Source organism: Pinus tabuliformis, chromosome 9 (assembly GCF_031772625.1).
Source record: "Pinus tabuliformis cultivar Carrire ecotype Pingquan chromosome 9, CPIR1, whole genome shotgun sequence".
Lineage (NCBI taxonomy): Eukaryota > Viridiplantae > Streptophyta > Pinopsida > Pinales > Pinaceae > Pinus > Pinus tabuliformis.
In genome coordinates this window covers 1,207,724,642-1,207,738,739 of record NC_142307.1, presented here as the reverse complement: position 1 = coordinate 1,207,738,739, position 14,098 = coordinate 1,207,724,642, and positions in this window count along the sequence as shown.

Genomic DNA, 14,098 nt, shown 5'->3' with positions numbered 1-14,098 from the left:
CTCAATGAACAACTCTGGCCAACAATTAACCAAATATTAGCTCACCTAGCCTCCTTTTTCCTTGCACAATTCCAGAGGAAATTAGCCCCTATTCTTTAGGAATTTCCTCCAAATTGATTGTGTAATTCCCAAGGATTGATCACTGATTACATGCAACACTTGTACACTCAAAACTAGTCCACAACTGATGTTACACTGCCTTGTCATCTCCACTTCAACTAAGGAACTCGAATTCTCTGCATGCACTAGCTGTTTTAGGTTGATAGATCAGTTAACTAACACATCTCTGAGTTATATTGTTGTCCCACTGCACAACTGATCTTCATGTGACACCAACAATAGTTAGAGGCCAGTTAATTGAATACCACTGAAAATAAATGATCTGGATTACTAAAATTTAGCAATCACACATGCATAGCTGAACTCCAAGCCCTCTAACTCGAATTTACTGAGCTAACAAAGTCGCAAGAGCCACGTCACACTAGTTAACTGCCTCCAAGTTGTCCTACTGATATGGAAATTCTATTTACTAAATTCGACTAAGGCTAAAGTCAAATTAAGCTTTTCTTGCTACATTTTTTTAACACTCCCTCTTAGCAAGAAAGGGATTTTCTACCACCCTATCTTGCATCTATTGAATTCAAATTTACCTCTTGACAATGATTTTGTGAATATGTCAGTATCTTGCTCCTCAGTTGGAATGTACTGTAGCAACATAATTCTCTTCTGCACAGAGTCCTGCAAATCATGATACCAAATATCAATGTGCTTGGACCTGTCATGAAATACCAGATTCTTAGAGAGCTTAATGCAACTCTAATTATCACAATATATCATGGTCGGATCCATCTCCTGACTGAAAATACCCACGAGTATTTTCCTCATCCATATTTCTTCATATGCTGCTTGGCTTGCAACCATGTATTCAACCTCTACTAAGCTGAGTGCCACAAACCTCTGCTTCCTGTTGTACCAGGAAATAGTTGTGGACCTGACACTGAAGATAACACCTGATGTACTTTTCTTGTTAAATGGAATCCTTGCCCAATCTGCATCAGTGAAGCCTTTCATCTTCACTCCCTCTGTCCATCTATACCATAATCCTTATTAGGTAGTGCCTTTGAGGTACTGTAACACATGCTTTGCTTCCTTCCAATATATTTGGGTAGCCCTCACCATAGGTTGAATACACAACACATGTCGGGTCGTGTGTTCACAAGATACATCAGTGAACCCACAAGTTTCCTGTAAATCATAGCATCCACCTCTTCACTTGAAGATGCCTTCTCCTTCCTCCAGTTTGTAGCTAGAGGTGTGTCTATGGGCTTAGAACTCTCCATGTGAAATCTTTGAAGTATCTCGGTAGGATACTTCCCTTGAGATACAAATAATTCCCCATCACCCTGCCATACTTCCAACCCAAGGAAATAATGCATAAGGCCCATATATTTCATCTCAAATTCTCTTGCAAGATCCTCTTTGCAAGAGTGGACAACTGCTCATCCCCTGTTAATATTAAATATCTAACATACAAAACAAGAATAAGCAACTTACCATCTACCACAATATGATAGAGGGTTCGCATTTGCTTCACTTTTGATGAAGCCCAATCCCCTAAGATAATTGTCGATCAGAGTGTACCATGCTCGGGGTGCTTGTTTGAGACCTGTTGAAAATGGCAACAAGAAAATCCAGATTGAATTTTCCCTTGAATTAAATTAGGAGAAAATTGTATTTCCACATCACAAGACAACTTGAATGGGTTATCTGAGTTAGTATCACTTAGTTAGCTTAGGTAATTCGAGTTGTGGGCCTAACTTAATTTGTGTATCGTGATTCCTAAATTTTAGGAACTCTAGGTTGAGTTTAATTTGAGTTGTAATAGTCTAATTCAGTTAAACTGAGTTAATGTTAGTTAAACTAGTTCCAATTGTTGGAGGAACTAATAGGAGGTCTAGCAGTGGGGTGAAACTTTAGTGTTCAACCAGTTAACTGGTAAATCAACCTTAATTAACTCATGCATGCATGAAATTTGAGTTAACCAGTTGAGATTGGAGTTCAAGGGTAGTGTACTATTAGTTGTATAATTTTCGAAGTTGTACAGGTGGTGTATGTAGTTAGAGAAGGGTCTATAGGGATTAAGCAATTCAGGATCGGGATTTCCCTAATTAATAGAGGGCTAATTCCTTGAGAAACAACACAAGGAAATATGAGCTTGGAAGACAACAGAATTGGCTAAGTATTGGCCAAAGTCAACTTGTGAGGCAATGAGATAGATTATACTTGTGCAGAGATTGTTCAGGTTGAACAAGCATTATATTTCTTCTCTATTTTTCTGATCTAATGCAATATAAATATAGGAAGGGGTTTTGAGCAACAAGCTTTCTCCTTAGATAAATCTTTGAGCATATGTGATTGAATGTTGTCTCATGATTATGTTGTGATTTCTTGATTGATTAATTGTTTCCGCTAATGAGTAGAGTAGATTCAAGTCTTTTGTTTTTGCATATTACATAAGCAGTTTGAATCTATAAGGAATTTCCACGTGGTATGAGAGCAAGAATCACAATAGAGAAGAGATTTTCGAACTTGTTATTGCAGGAGGATCGAACTTGCAGGATCATTTCTTCAAAGCTAGAAGGATGGATTTCTATGGACTAAGACTTGAGTATGCCCTTGAGGGAAGCTCAAATTATGTTGCTTGGAAGGACCGCATGGAGGCAGTGCTGGAAGATAATGGGTTGAAGGAATTCATTGATAATGATATACAAAAACTGACAACAGTTGATGCTCAGAATCTAGTAGATTGGAAGAAGTGTGTAGCTAGAGCCAGGAGGATCATCCTGGAGGGTGTGAGAGACCATATAGTCTTGAAACTACATGGAAAAGAGACTCCCTTTGCTACGTGGAAGACTTTCAATGAGCTATTCAAACATAATAATGAAGCCAAGAAATTTGAAATGATGAAGAAATTGAGGATTGAAGACAAAGGGTATGAGGTAGTCTTCATAGATGGGAAGGCCTACCTCAAGAATCTTGCTTCATGCCAAATCAAGCAATTTGGTGTCAAGATCTACAACCTCTACACATTAGAGGAAGATGCACGCACAACCTTGATGAGAAAGGCAGAGATTAGAGATGTTGTGGTTGAGAGGAAGCATGATTTAACTCTCAAGAGGAAACCTCAACCAGTTGGCCGTTGGGATGGCCAAGAGGATGATGATGAAGCGGACTAGTCAAAGACCTCTTGTAGGAAGAGATTTCAATCTAAGTAGGTAGAGGGAGCACATGCAACCATACCTCCAAGTGTAAGGAGGGGTGATGTGAAGCAATAGTCCCAAGAGTTGCAAAAATTTGGGTAGGGTCCATGGAGATGTGTTTGTCTCATGGAACATTGCCTAGTTTCGAGGGGCCCACATAATTTAGTAGCAGGAGGATCATTTTTAGTCAGATACCGAGGAGTGCAGAGGAGTGTTGACAACAGAGCAGGAGGCTTGTTGAGCCTCAAAATTACTCTTTCCCTAGCAACTCTTCTCATTCCTTTTCTTTGTTTTTCCATGAAGAAGATGCATTCTTATCATCAATGACTGGTATATACTGTCTTGAGGAGGACATTTAGTGATTTACATGTTATGCTTTTATGTTTTGCTGTTTGAATAAATTTTTGTATATTAGCTATGGAACATAGCCTATTCTGTAGCTAATTGACTGTTCCGCAGCTACCTTCATGCTTTAACAGGTTCCAGGTGGCAGAAGGAGAAACTAGCTACATGGGCAGCTTGGAAATCATCGTGACATGGACCCTGTCCTATTCACCTAGCCCAGATCGACAAAGAAGATGGCATAAGACTACGGTCAATGAAGAAGTCAAACACAGAGACCGAAGGTAACAGGACTCTGTTTCGTGATTAATTACACGTTTCATAGTGATGGGAAGTGTTATCTGAAACAACTACCTGTACCTATGGACTCCAACAACCACCTGTACAACCGAATCCAACAGCCACCATGTCTTGGATTTATGTCTCCAACAGCCGAGGAAGAAATTCCGCACGTTTGCCTTCTACGTGTTTTGCTATAGCATATTTTTCTCCACAAACAGTTGTATGGTTTTTCCTATAAATACCTGTGTAAAGGACCGAAGAAGTTAGTAGTGATAGTGATAGTTTTATTGTGAAGCCGAAGTTTTAAACTCTGTAACTCTTGGGCATTTTGTGTCCTTGTTTTTAATATGAAGACCGCATGTTTTATGGAAATCTGAAGGAGTTTTCTTGGAGTTGATTAAGCAAGCATAGCCTAATCAGTTGTAGAGGGCCCCTGCACTGAAGAAGGTTTCATTTCATTTTGTTTTTCCTTTTCTAGTTAAACTGTAAATTCATCATTTCCTTTCACAGTGTTCATAATCATTTTCGTACTAACAATGTTTATAATGCAATTTTCATCATTTTCTTACTAATAGCATTCATAATGCAGAGTAGCTTCTTTTTGCTTAATCTCTTTCTAGTTTTTATCAGTAGTTAGAAGTTGAAGTTCAGTAGTGTAATTTAGTTTACTTCATTAACTGTTTTACTAGTCTTTAAATTCTCAATTACACTGATTAGTGCCATTTACTATTCTTGCCATTTTATTTCTAGTTTACTAACTCATGGTGTTAATGAATGTTTATGAAAAACCCTTCAAGTTGATAATTCATCCTAAACTAAGTGGTTGAACATTTAATTCGTGCAATGAGTCTTTGCTGCATTCCAAAATTGAGAGGCAAAGTAACTAAGTATTTCATTTAGTTTTGTTTCTATAATTAATTAGACATCAGTTGCAAATTTCACTTTCAGTTTTTAGTTCATGATTTGGAAATAATGGTAAAACAGGAATAAAAACTCTGTTTTCATTTCTTGCTTAAACTTTGCTTCCAAGTCTTCCTTAAGCTCTTTTCTTTCTCATTTTTAGATTTTTAGCAGTCTTTACGAAAGTTAGACTTAAGATTTTGATAGTTACATTATAAATCGTTAGGGATTAAAGGACCAAAAACCGCCAAAATAACATAAAACACAAAAACAATGAAGTAGTAAGGGTCATCTAGCACAAACAGTGCACTACACTTCATTAGTTTACAATACCCGGATTGAAAATTTATGTAGAGCAATTTAGGACACTGAATTGACCAAACATTTTGGCGCCGTTGCCGGGGAAGTGTAACTAGGTAGCCTTATCTCTTACATTAAAAAAAAAACAATGACATGCATAGAGAAAGAGACTCTAGGGGTAGATTTATAGCTAGGGGCAAAAGTTCAATTCCTACAACACTACCTACTCCACCAAGAACAAGAAAAGACACACCTCCATCCCAAACTCACACTCCCAGCCATAGGACTCCTGGAATTCCAGGGGCAGAAATCCAATCAGAAGAATCTCCTACTTCATCTACCAAGACAGTCCTAGGGGAGAAAAATTTCGAATCTCCAACAACAGGAATAGTATTTTTCACCTCCACAGGAGAGCACATTATAGTTGAAGGATTAGGAATACCTGGTAAGGAAGAAGAAGTAGAATCTCTCTCCCATATTCCATTAATAGAAGAACCAGAGGAGGAGGAAGTAACCTTGCAGGTTGAACCCTATTTTGACTCTGAAGAAACTATAATGGCAGAAGAAGAACAAGATGGAGAATTCTCACTGTTTGGAGGCGAGGGTAGAGGAAATAATGGAGGAGGTAGAGGAAATAATGGAGGAGGCAGAGGAAATAGGGAAATAGATAATTCTTTTGGATTCCCTATAGTGGATGAGGAAACAAATGCCACAATGAAAAATATATCACCTTCTGTCCTCCCAAACTTCTATGGGTTGACAAGTGAGGACCCTGAACATTTTTGTTTCAGTTTGAAGTCTTGTGCAGAACTTATGACTATCTAGAAGACTCTCAAAAGCTTAAATTGTTTCCTTCAACAATGAAAGGAGCTGCTTTGAAATGGTTCATGGGGTTAGTCACTAAAGCCATTAGAACATGGAATGACATGAAAAAGCCATTTTTGGATAGGTACTTGGATTATTGCATGCCTACCAATCATAAAGATGAAGTGTTCAAAATGATGCAGAGGATGAAAACTTAGAAGATTTGATTGAGAGATTCGACTATAAATGAAAAGAGCAAAGATGAACAATTTAGATGAAGAAACCTTGAAAGCTCTTTTATTAAAAACCATTAGAGATGAGTGGATAGATATCCTTAACATGATGGGGAAGGGAGATATCTCTCAACTTCCATTAAGTGATATAGGAGAACTGTGTGTTCATCTCTCGATGGAAATCTAAAAGAGGGAAAGGGCCAAGAGATCCTTCTCTTGTTAGAGTAAACAAATTTGCAACCGGATCTGTAAGACGGGCAGAAATTGGCAATATGCTTGACGAATTTAAATCTGACATTCTAGGGAGCCTTAGTGAGCAATTAGACACCCTTAAAATACAAAACAAGCAGAAAACCAAGGCTGATGCTTTAGCCATTTTTTGTCCAAAATGCAGAAAAAAACATGCTCTAAGGGAATGCCCTTTAGATGCAAAAATTGTAGAAACTTGTATGATTTGCTCAGAAAGCCATGAGACCAAGGGTTGTCCTTCAATCCCAGGTCTTAAGGTTGTCTTTCAAGAGGAAACAGTCCCAAATTCTGCAGAACCTCTTTGTTTTGTTACTAGAAGACCTTGGTTAGGGCCACAAAATCAGGGGTTTAACAATAAAATGTATCTTCAGCCCCCACCAAATTGGAATTCTTGGCATCAAGCTTGGCCTCAACCTCAATCTCAACCGTGGGCACAAGGAGTTACAAAACCCTTATGGGAGATTTTCTCAATATTACCAATATCCTCCATCATATCAGAATTATCCTCCCCCACATATTCAACAACAAAATCAGTAGCCACAACTTCAAAATCATAACCCTCAACTTTCATTTCCATTTCCACAACAACCTCCACAACAAAACCAAATCCCCAACTCTCACTGCCATTTCAACAGAAACCAAATCAACTACCTGCCCAACCATTACCAAATCCCAACAATAAAAACCCTCAGAATGCTTACATGGTAGAAGGACAACAATTTCCAACTTACATGATTACTCCTATAGATTTTAATGATGTTCAACTAAGATCTGGAAGGATATTAGAAAATGAAATACCTTCTGTAGTTATTCAGGAACAAGATATTTCTGAGGAAGATTATCTAAAAGTCAATAAAAGTTTTGAGGGAACATCTATCGAAATCCAAGATAGTGAAAAGGAAAACAAAAAGAATCAGTGAACACAACTCCTATCATTGAGCAACCAGCATCTACTTCTACACCTCCTTTTCCTGAAAGACTACAAATTGATAGAGGGGTAGAAAAATAGATCTTGTTGCCCAACTATGATTTTCTAGATGAATTGAAGAATGTCTATATCAAAATTCCTTTGCTACAAGCCATTAGAGAAATTCCAATTCTAGCCAAAACAATAAAGGAGTTGAGCATAAAAAAACCAGGAAGAAAAGCAAAAGAAACAAAAAGAATTCACCTGGTAGGAAAAATAGCAGATATAATGATGGGAAAAATTGACTTACAAAAATATGTGGATCCAGGAAGTCCAATTGTCAAAACACATATTAATGGAATTGAAATTCCAAATACATTGATTGACTTAGGGGCAGCAATAAACATCATGAGTAAACAAACTATGGAGCAACTTAAACTTCCTAATATTCTCTACACACCTACCTTACTGCAACTAGCAGATAGATCAGTAATCAAACCAAATAATGTGCTAGAAGATATTTCAGTATCCTTAGATTCTTGGGAATATCATGTTGATTTCATGATCTTAAATCCCAAGAACAATCTAGGAGGACATCCACTCATATTAGGAAGACCCTGGCTGGCCACAGTTGATGCTTTTATTAGATGTAGATCTGGTGACATGTATATTTCTGATGGTAATTCAACAAAGAAATTTACTCTGTATCCTCGAGCAAAAACAATCATAAAAATGGATGACAAAGAATGGATTGATGATGAAGGTGATATTCAACCTCTTTACTATTTCAGAAATTAGTGAAAATAGTCAAATTTTGAATACATTGGAAAATTTTGAATCATCTTCAGAATATGATCATGTGCAATTTCAAGAAAAATATAATGTTGAATATTTGTCATCTAGGCAGTTGTCTATCTATTCTATGGAAGAGTTTGGTAGCTCTGCAATTCAAATTTTCCCAGGTAGGACATTGAACATAAACAAAAACTTGGAGAAATTACAACAAGAAGAGCTAATCAAAACATTACAAAAACATTCTGCTGCATTTGCATGGGAATACACCGACATGAAAGGCATTGATCCTAAGACTTGTATCCATCACATCTATATTGAGGAAAACAATAGACCTATCAGACAACCTCAGAGAAGGATGAATCCAAATCTTAGGGAGATTGTAAAAGAGCTCCAAAAATTAGTATATGTAAACTTCATTTACCCAATTTCAGATAGCCAATGGGTTTCTCCTTTGGTAATTGTGCCTAAAAAGAATGGTAAATGGAGGGTGTGCATTGATTACCGAGAATTGAATAAAGCAACCCTTAAAGATCATTTTCCTTTGCCTTTTATAGATTAAGTGTTATATACATTAGCAGGTAAGAAGTATTTCTCATTTTTGGATGGTTTTAGTGGTTATAATCAAATTCAAGTAGCACCTAAAGATCAAGATAAGATCACATGTACTTGTCCATGGGGAACTTATACTTACCGAGTGCTTCCTTTTGGGTTATGTAATGCACCTGCAACATTCGAAAGAGCAGTACTAGGAATTTTTTCTGTTTTGATACATGATTGTGTAGAGGTATATATGGATGATTTTACAGTTTATGGAAATACATTTGAAGAAGCCTTGGAAAATTTGGAAAAAGTTCTTAAAAGATGTAAGGAAACAAACCTTTCACTAAGCCATGAAAAATGTTTTATGATGTTTACAGAAGCTATTGTTTTAGGAAATCACATTTCGGGAGATGGGATTAGAGTTGACAAATCTAAAGTTGAAGTCATCTCTAAGTTATCAATTCCAAATTGCCAAAAGGATGTTAGAAGTTTTCTAGGATTTACATAATACTATAGGAGGTTTATAGAAAATTTCACTAAAATAGCATCCCCACTCTTCAAATTGCTTACCAAAGATTGTGAGTTTAGTTGGAATCTTGATTGCCAATTGGCATTTGAAACATTGAAAGCAAAAATTTCTGAAGCACCCATTTTAAGAGGTCCAAATTGGAAACTCCCTTTCCATATTTCCACAGATGCTTCAGATACAGCTTTGGGAGCTGTATTGGGACAAAAAGATTTGATTCCTTATGCCATTTACTATACAAGTAAGAATTTGACTCCCACTGAGTTGAATTATACTGTGACTGAAAAGGAATTTTTAGTTGTTTTTCATGCAATTAACAAGTTCAGACACTATATAACAGGCTATGAAACCTTTGTTCATACAGATCACTCTGCAATTAGATATTTGATGAGTAAACCTACTACTAGTGGCAGAGTTACAAGATGGCTTTTACTTTTGCAAGAATTCAACATTACTGTGCTAGATAGACCTGGAAAACAAAACACAGTTGCTGATTTCTTGTCCAGGATTCAGAATATCAAAGAAGATTCTCTGGTTGAAGATAAGTTTCCTGATGAATATCTTTTTGCAGTAACTACTCAAACTCCTTGGTTTGCAGATGTTGCTAACTACTTGGTCACAGGAAAGTTACCTTCACATTTGTTTCCTAGAGAGAAAAGAAAAATTATTTAGGAAAGTGAAATATATTCATGGATCACTAACGAATTTTATAAAACAGGGCCAGATCTTATGATCAAAAGGTGTGTCAGGGAAGATAAAATGCCCGAGATTCTTAAGGAATGTTATGATGAGCCGTGTGGTGGACACTTTGCTGACAAGAGGACAGCTTATAAAATCCTTTCTTTAGGATATTATTGGCCATCCATCTTCAAGGATGCTAAAGAATATGTTAGGAGATGTGACAACTGCCAAAGGGTAAGGAAACCTGCTCCCTCAAATGAAATGCCATTACAAACTCAGGTACTTATCGAACCTTTTGAAAAGTGGGCCTTAGACTTTATTGAACTAGTTAATCCTCCATATAAGTAGAAAAAGTATATATTGGTATGCACTTATTATGTCACTAAATGGGTAGAAGCCAAAGCATTACCTTTTGCTAATGAAAAATCTTTAGTTAATTTTCTTTTTGAGGACATCTTCACTCGTTTTGGTGTTCCAAGAGAAATTGTGATAGATCAGGGATCTCAATTCACATCTAACATGGTGGAAGGGCTTGTGGAAGAATACAAGATCAAGCATAGGAAATCTACTCCTTATCATCCACAAGCAAATGGTCAAGTGGAATCTACAAATTAAGTGATTGAAGGAATCCTCACCAAGAATATGCATCTACATAGAAGAGATTGGGCATAAAAGCTTCGTGAAGCCTTATGGGCCTATAAAACTACATGGAGGAACACAACGGGACATACACCATATGAACTTGTTTATGGGAAACAAGTCATGTTCCCTATAGAGTTCTAAATCAAAACTTTCAAGATGGCAGTCCAATTGGGACTAGATTTATGAGAGGCTCAAAAGCATAGGCTGGAGCAATTAAATGAACTTGATGAAATCAGGCAAGAGCCAGTTCAAAGGACAGGTATAGTCCAACAACAAAGGGCTAAATGGCATGACAAATATATCAAGGACAAGAGGTTTCAAGTGGGAGATTGGGCGCTGTTATGTGATTCAAAATTTAAAGATTTTCAAGGGAAGTTTCAAACTCATTGGCTTGGGCCATATGAGATTGAAAAAGTCTTTAGTAATGGAGCTGTGAGGATCAGAACAATAGATGAAAGTAAAACTCCTCTTCTTGTGAATGGTCATAGATTAAAAATATATCAGAAACCAATTTCAAAAGAGGAGTTCATCAAGATATTCTAGAACAATTCTGAAATGAAGTTAGTGAAGAAGATTCCTTCTTCTCCACTAACTTAGTCTTTATTTTTCCTATAAAAAAAAATAAAATAAATTGTATAAGGTTGAAAACCAATCATTGATTGGCATGCTTTTACAGAAAATACAGGGTGAAAATCAAAGGTTTCTGACACCCTATATTTTCCATTTTCTTTCTATAATAAGTAGTGACAAAAAGCCACAGTCACTCTGTAGTTTAGATTATGCAAAATTCATTATCTCATCTCACCTTACTCCATTTTATTTTTACAGTTTCACTTCAATCCATTGTCATATTTCATCAATAATTTTTTTTAGTATTCATTCCATCTCCATTTTCATTTATCATCTTGTATTACATCTCATTTTATTTTCACTTACATAGCCATTTCCATTTCATTCATGATCCATAAGCCATATTTCATTTTTTGTTTCACGTTCTGCAGTTGATTCTGTTCTGCAACTACAATTTGTTTATTAGTTTAGACACAAGTGTACATTCCATAATAAAACCATGTATGCAAGGAATTGAAGAAAAATCAAATTTTTGAAGACCAATCATGCTCAAGGTACCTGTGGATCAACATCAAAAAATTGGCAAGCAGAAGATAAAGGTTCCAAAGGTAAATGCAAAAATTTATTTCAAAAAGCAATTTGAAAACATAAGTTTGTATAGTATGTATAATCACATGTCTCCTTAATCAACCATCATTTGATTTGACCGCCACGATGTCTCTGCCATATCTTCCGTCTTTAATGACAAACAGTCTCAATGATTCTTTCATAGCAAATCTCTGCTTCAAACTCCATAACCTGTACTCAAACGGTCCTCCACAACTACACCTGTTAATGGTCAAGACAACAATGTGACCTACCTATCTACGACTCTCTAAACCCTTACTGTCTATTTATTACATGCAAACTCTTAATTTTTCCTCTCATATTCACGTAGTCATTCCATATACACAGTGTTTCCATTTTTCATATACGTAGTCATTCCATTTCTTCGATACCACTCATTTCATAGACAGTGAGAGTAATTTTGAAGGTCGACCGAAAACATAAAATATGGGGCTTATTGTTAGAATAGAGCCCGTAGGGGTAAAGTATATGGAGGGGTATCCACAGCTTAAAGGGATGCTATAGAAGGTTGGATGGTTAAATTTTATTTAAAAATTTGATGGCTACCACAAGGAAATTACCAAGTCTTTTGCAAGATCATTTGATGGCACATAAGTGGAGATAGGAGATATCAAATTCGCAGTCACAAAATCCTTCATAGCAGAAGCAACAAAGCTGCCAAGACAAGGAGAAATATGGTTTAAAAACAAGGAATTTCATGATGAATCTTGGAAAGTGATCCTTAGAAACCTAGGTATGGATGTTACAATATTTAGAAAGGGGATTCCTATTTCAGCACTCAAGAACAAATGGAGTAACCATCAATCTTCCCTTCTTCCTTCTAAACAGTTTGAGAAGGATGGAAACAAATGTCCAAAAGAAAATTGAATCCATAGAAACAATTATGTATCATCATGGATTAGTGAAAATACTAGTTGAATTCAATTTGAGAAGTGTAGGGGATACATGGGAAGATTTCTTGGTAAGAAATTTTTTCTAGGATGCTCCAGATTCACCTGAGGAAATTCATGTTAAGAAAAGTAGGAGGAGGAATATCAACATTAATATTCAAAACTCCCCACAAAAGAATAATGCAGAGACATCTTCTAAACTAGAGGTTAGGAAGCAGACTAAACAGAAAGGAAAAATGAAAGAGAGGGTTGAAGAAATCAATGAAGACATTCCTGAACCTTCATCACCACAAGAAGATGAACAACTACTCTCTGAAAGACTGACCAAGATTAAGGAGCAAATCAAGAAAAATAAGGAGATAGGAAAGAGGAAGAAGGACACAAAAGAAGAAACCATAAGCTTCCAAAACCTGAGAAGGAGCTCTAGACTCCGAGGTAAGGTGAAGAGGGTAACATCAAAAGAAGCCCAGTTCATAAACTTAGAGGAAGAAACCCCAGTTCAATCTCCTGACAGTATTCCATCTGAACATAGTCCACAAAACTCTCTTCCACAGAATTTTGAAGGCAGCCCAAGTAGAGCTTCTCCTAGCATAGATCTAGTACAACAACAAATCTATGACTACATAGAGTCATTAGAGAAAAAGAATACCTCGATAGATCCAGGATCCTCAACCAATCCAGAGCAGCCTGTCACCCCACAAGAATCTCTAACTAGCTCTCTCAAACAAGAAATCTTTGAGTTAGAGATTTTGAACAGGCACATTCAAAAAGAAAATGAAACCTTAAAAGAACAGAACAAGCTGGATAGAGCCATTCATGACAACACAATGCTACACTTGGGATTATGGTACAAGAAAAATAGGAAGTTGAGAAGAACACTTATTAACCTCAAATATAGACTTCTTATGAGGAAGGCAAGGATGGTAGTCAGTGCAAAGAGAAGTAAGAAAAGGAAGTTGGATGTGCTGGCAGAAGTGTCAGAACAGATGCAATAGGAGAAAGAAGTTCACATTTTTGAAAATTGCATGGGGACATGCAATGATTTTGCAGTGGGGGTATGTTGAGCCTCAAAATTACTCTTTCCCTAGCAATTCTTCTCATTCCTTTGTTTGTTTTTCCATGAAGAAGATGTGTTCTTATCATCAATGACCGGTATATATTTTCTTGAGGAGGACATTTAGTGATTTACATATTATGCTTTTATGTTTTACTGTTTGAATACATTTTTGTATATTAGCTACGGAACGCAGCCTATTCTGTAGCTAATCGGCTGTTCCGCAACTACCTTCATGCTTTAACAGGTTCTAGGTGGCAGAAGAAGAAACTAGCTACCTGGGTAGCTTGGAAATCATCTTGACATGAACCCTGTCATATTCACTTAGCCCAGATCGACAAAGAAGATGGCATAAGACTACGGTCAATGAAGAATTCAAACGCAGAGACCAAAGGTAACAAGACTCTATTTCGTGATTAATTACATGTTTCACAGTGATGGGAAGTGTTATCCAGAACAATTACCTGTACCTACAGACTCTAACAGCCGCTTTTAC